General features: G+C 50.2%; 1 long non-coding RNA gene across 1 annotated transcript; it reads right to left on the bottom strand.

Annotated features, from left to right (window-relative positions):
- Positions 1 to 1,716: 1,716 nt before the first annotated feature.
- LOC135424346 (uncharacterized) lies at positions 1,717 to 4,243 on the bottom strand. The gene is made up of 2 exons (XR_010435165.1): positions 4,173 to 4,243; positions 1,717 to 1,901 (listed from the first exon to the last, which is right to left on the bottom strand). It is a non-coding gene; the product is annotated as an uncharacterized LOC135424346 (long non-coding RNA).
- Positions 4,244 to 5,692: the final 1,449 nt, after the last annotated feature.

Here is a 5,692-nt window from a genome sequence, read left to right on the forward strand (position 1 = left end):
GCCAGAGAGTCCGAGCCCTGATCTCATCAGACCTGTGCAGAAGAGTATTGGACCTTATCTCTCCCTTTGTGTTCCCTGAATCCTCGCATTCTGTAGACCTGAATACCTGTTCCCCCCTGTAAAATCCCCTAAGATAAAATGGGTTTTTCCCCACGAGGTAATTGTTAAGACCCCAAAATTTATTAATCTGGGTTTTTCCCTTATGTCATCTCCTGAAATCCCCTGTTTGTAATAAACTGTAATAGTTCTGCCCCACAATGAATATGTAAATCCCCTATGGAATATGTAAACCATAAACCCTTTAGATATGAACTTGTAAGTCCAATAAAGCATTCCAGTTTCTCGCCTCCACCTGGGATCACTTAGTTTATTGACCTCTGCGGGTCACGATAAGGGGGAGCGGCAGAATCAGGTCTGCTGGATGCCTTCTGAGGCTCAGCTGGAGGCTCCTGGGGTTCCCAGGAGGTGCTCCAATGAGCTGGACAGTGTTAGGGGCAGCTTCCTGTGAGGTCCTGGTGATGATACCAAGTCCTGTGTGTGATGGGTTGAATTAGTTGCACTGGTTGGGAAATAAACCCATGCTCATGCCACTGTGCCACCACAGGTGGGTACTGGGTGGGTACCATCCTGCAAGGCACTAACTGGGAGATCTCACTGGGCTTAAGATCCATCACTTTGGACCCAGCTTTTCCTCTTCCTGACATGCCATGGGCCACACTCATGGAATCATATCATAGAATCATGGAATGTTTTGGGTTGGAAGGGACCTTAGAGCTCATTTAGTAACCTCACAGCCATGGGCAGGGACACCTTCCACTAGAGGAGTTTGCCCTGAGCATTTCAGGCCCAGAGAGCTCCCACCTATATTCAAAACCTGCCTTCTGCTGCACTCCCAGCAGGTAGCCAAGGGCTTTTAGGGCTAGTTTCTCATGTCTCTGAAAATGCTGGGGTGCACACAGACCACCAGCCACCCTGAAGTGGTGTGGGGGAACAGGACAGGATATCTCTGCTGGCTGCTGCCTTACCCACAAACAGGAACTGAAGAAAACTGGGAAAAAATCCCAATGCCATGTGAGTGGGGATGGCAGAGCCCCTGCCTGGGCATTGGCTGGTTACTCGTGGGGAGTGGAAGTCTGAGAAATGGAATCCCAGAATGGTTTGTGTTGGAAGGGACCTCAAAGCCCATCCTATCCCACCCCTGCCATGGGCAGGGACACCTTCCACTGTCCCAGGTTGCTCCAAGCCCCGTCCAACCTGGCCTTGGACACTTCCAGGGATCCAGAGGCAGCCACAGCTTCTCTGGGCAACCTGTGCCAGGGCCTCACCCTCCTCACAGGGAAGAATTTCTTCCCACTATCCCATCTAACCCTGCTCTCTGGCAGTGAGAAACCATTCCCTCTTGTCTTATCCCTCCAGGCTGTTGTCCCAAATCCCTCTCCAGCTCTCTTGGAGCCCCTTTAGGCACTGGAAGGGGCTCTAAGGTCACTCCAGAGCCTTCTGTTCTCCAGGTGAACACCTCCAGCTCTCCCAGCCTGGCTCCAGAGCAGAAGAGTTCCAGCCCTCCAGCCCCCTCCAGCTCCTGTCTCCTCTGGACCCTCTCCAGGAGGTTCCCATCATTCCTGTGCTGAGGACTCCAGGACTGGAGGCAGCTCCACAGGTGGGGTCTCACACAGGTCCCAGACAAGCAGAGGAAAGAGGGACTGAGCTATGCTGAAGTCTGGAATGCCATGTGTGAGTTTATTCCTGCTATTCCAGGTGATGTAACTCCAGTGTGGCACCAAACAGATTACCACAGTGCCTGGCTGGTTGGAGATGTGCTGGCTCGTGAATCTGTTATCCTGATTCCCTCTTGCAGCAATTGCAAGGGATCATCCTCAGCTTTTCCAGGCATCTCTGAGTCCCTGTGAAGATGAAGGCAGCCGTGCAGGGAGCTGCTGGCACATTGGAAATGACTTCCTCATGTAAACAAGTTCCCCCAAGACTCTTTGTACCCATCACCTTCCTTCCTCTGCAGCACATCACGGCACTGAAAGTGCACGCTCGGCTCTTTTCCCACGAGCCTGCAGAATTCCCTGGGGTTTTCCCTTTCCTACGGCTCCTGCCTGGAAACCCGCAGGTTGTACCTCCGCCTCAGCTGACCCCGCTTAACTGCCACTTAACAACGAATTACAGGCAGCAATTTAGAGCTGCTGTTGCTGGTTATTTACCCGTGTTTATTCCCGAGTATCGCCTGGGTGCTCCAGCCGCAGAAGCTGGTAAGAGGTAACAATTAGGAAGGAAAAAATAGTAGATGCAATTTACTCCTGGTGTAACAGGCCAGGGGGGAGGGGGCTGGGGTACGACCCCCTCAGGAGGTGGACTGGGCTGGGCTCCCTCCCTCCTCCGACCCAGGCAGGGTCTGGGGCAGGGGCAGGGGCAGGGGCAGGGGCAGGGGCAGGTCTATCAGGCACCGCTGCCCTGAAGGGATGCAGCGAGCGCGTCCCCGAGCATTTCACACCTCTCCTGTTTATAAGACTCATCCTTTTGGCTGCCGGAGCTCTACAGCCGGTGGGGTGATGGGAATGATGAGAAAGGAGCGTTGTCCTGGAGGATACTGGTGTAGGAGCTGAATGAACTGAGCAGGACCCAGATAGGGCTCAGCGTTTGTATGTTCAGAGAAGGGAACGGAGCTGGGAAGGGGCTGGAGCAGCAGGAGGGGCTGAGGGAGCTGGGGGGGCTCAGCCTGGAGAAAAGGAGGCTCAGGGGGGACCTCAGGGGGGAGCTGGGGGGGGTCGGGCTCTGCTCCCAGGGAACAAGGGACAGGAGGAGAGGGAACGGCCTCCAGCTGTGCCAGGGGAGGGTCAGGTTGGATATTGGGGAAAATTTCTTCATTTCAAGTGTGCAGAAAATTCTTGTTGCCAGAGGTTGGTGTCCACAAAGGAGGCAGAGGAGTTCTGCCAGAAAAACTTCATTCATGAACAAAGGGAGAGCTTACTGGGAATACCCAGTGAAAATCTCTTGAATAGCTGGAGGACACAGCCTCCTTTTATCCTGTTTTTTTCCTGGCCGTATAATGCCCTCTTCCTTTCCTCACTGGCTAAAGTACTCAGAAGGTACAGACTTCCCAAAAAGGCCTGTTACATACAAACAGTTATTTCTTTCTCACTGTTCTTAAACAGCTATTTCCTTTTCTCACTATTCTTCTGCAAGTTAATATTGAATCTTTTAGTCAAAATTATTCTTTACCCGGAAATCGCCTTTTCCTTATCTACAAACCATTATTTCTTTTCTCACCTGCAACCATCTTTTTACCCACAAAGAGCTGTTTACACAGCTTGTTTGTAAAGACAGGTTCATCTTCTTCTTGTCAAAAGGGTGGTTGGGCACTGGCACAGGCTGCCCAGGGCAGTGGTGGAGTCACCATCCCTGGGTGCCCCTGGGCCGGCATGGCAGAGAGACTGGCAAGTGCCATAGAACAGCTCAGCTGGGTGTGTGGGTCACTGGGCTGCTGTGGTGGTCACACATTGTGGCTGTGACTCGGGGAGTACAGGGCTGTGGGGTGTCCCTGTGTTCAATGACCAAGACATCCCCAGGCTGTCTGGGCTTTTGGGGAGGCTGTTCTGCATTAACCCCACTGGGGTCTGATGTGGCGACCCTGCCTGCAGTAGAGCAAGGCTGTGACAGCCAATTGTCATCCCATCTCCACCAAAAGAGGAGAGGTCTGTGGATTCCTGTGCTTTTGCAAGTGGGCAAAGCCTTCAGCACTTGGTTTGGGGAAAAACAGCTCATCTCTTGAATAGGAAACAACTGTCTGTGCCTGTCAGGGCAGTGGGGAGTGGACATGTCACACTCTCTCATCAGTGTGACAGGGACAGGCTGCAGCAGTGTGATTAAATGATCTGCCTTGGTATCTCAACCGCTGAAGGACCCTGGCCCCTTCTCCTCCCTGAAGTTAAGCCCAGCTGTTTCAGCTGGACCACAGCACTTGACAAGAGAATAAACAGCAGCTTATGGCTTGGCTACTTCCAGACTGCCATGGCAGAGATGGTTTGGAGTGAGGGTGAACCCAAAATGGTAATGCTGCATGGAATCAGAGGAGATCCTGAGTTGGAAGGAACCCACTGAGTTCTACAGCAACAAGGACTAAAGACATTCACAGTAGCAATGTAAGAAATCTCCCAAACCAGCCTTACCACCATATACAGCAGCTCTCAGGGAGGAGGAGGTTACCATCCATCCTATGTGTCCTCCAAGCACTTCAGCTGAGGGAGCTTCTGGATGGCACCTTCAGGGTCCTCTGTGACACACTGTCCACGCAGACAGTGGCTCCATCGCTAGAAGCCAACTCAATGTCCTTGTCCTGGTAACACCCACCTCCCAGCCCTGCCTCTCCCTGCCTGTGGGCAGGATTCCCCTTGGCTTTGGCAGTGCTCTTCTCCATGAGCATTCTGCACCAATGTGGAATCTGGAAGATGCATTAGCATAACGCTGTCCTGGAGTTCCCTCCAGGAAAAGGAGCGTTTTCACTTGTCTTTTCCCTTCATCCATTGCTGAGAGCTCTGGGCTTGTTCTGCTTTGGATGGAGCAAACAAGGCTCATCCTCAGCTGTAGGTGCCGTCTCCAGGGAATATTTTAGACTGTCAGGAGCTCTTTACACCAAATATGTTGCTACTTTTATCAGGCGTTTTTCTGATCTGCTGCTACCAAGGAATCCTACACGTATCATTTCATAGCTCTGGGTGCTCTAATATGCTCAAAAAGAAAGCAGAAGGCATTAAAGCAGTTCTGATACTTGACAAACTGGTCTGATTCTTTATTTACATGAGGCTGAAGCTTTTGGCTGACATTTTTCACAATAAAATGTGATAGAAAATATTCATTTTGATGCTATGTTCCATTTTTGATCAGGAGATTCTAAAGAAAGTACTTAATTTCAGCTCAGAAGTTTGCTGTAATCGCACGCTCTGACTCCAGAAATGGGAGCTGAGACTGCAAAGGAGAACAGAGCTTTTTTATAACCTTTCTCATTTTTGCTTGGGTGGAAAACTTGTGACAATCTTACTTAGACTCATTCTACCATGTGGCTTGAGAGATGGTCCCCTCTGAGCTCTGAGTTTCTGCCTTTATGAAAACAGCTCAGAATGATTAATTGTTGTTGTATTTCTCAGTGCTCCTTGGTTGGAGTTTCATTCATGAGCTGATGCTCAGTCCTGCAAATGGATCCATTATTCATATGGATGCTGTATGTGCAGGTAAATAATTTTTGCTCTCCAGAGTTACCAAAGACTGTTTATTGTGATGATCAACTGCTAATTACCATTCCCTGCATGTGCTGGGTCATGTGGGACAATTTCTGTCTTTTTATTGGGGTACTGAGACATTTTACCAGGAGTGTAACAACTCAAGGTGAATGAAAAACCCTCACGACTTCAGCATCCAAAAATAGTGACCCACACACTGAGAAAGTCCTGGGAAAGCATCGGCTAACCCAGCAAAACCAGCAGAGAATAATTAACAGTTACCCAGTGCGTGTGCGTTGATGGGCACTGGAGGGTTTACTCAATATTTCATGTTTTCTCAGAGAACGGGAAGGTTAGAAGTTTACTTTTGATATTCTGAGATAACTACACAAATTCAGCAGCTGGGGCTTGACAAAAAAACATGAGGTATCACAAGCCTTGTAAGGGAAGTTGTGAGAGTTACAGACAGCAGG

The sequence above is a fragment of the Pseudopipra pipra genome, chromosome 18, assembly GCF_036250125.1.
Source record: "Pseudopipra pipra isolate bDixPip1 chromosome 18, bDixPip1.hap1, whole genome shotgun sequence".
Lineage (NCBI taxonomy): Eukaryota > Metazoa > Chordata > Aves > Passeriformes > Pipridae > Pseudopipra > Pseudopipra pipra.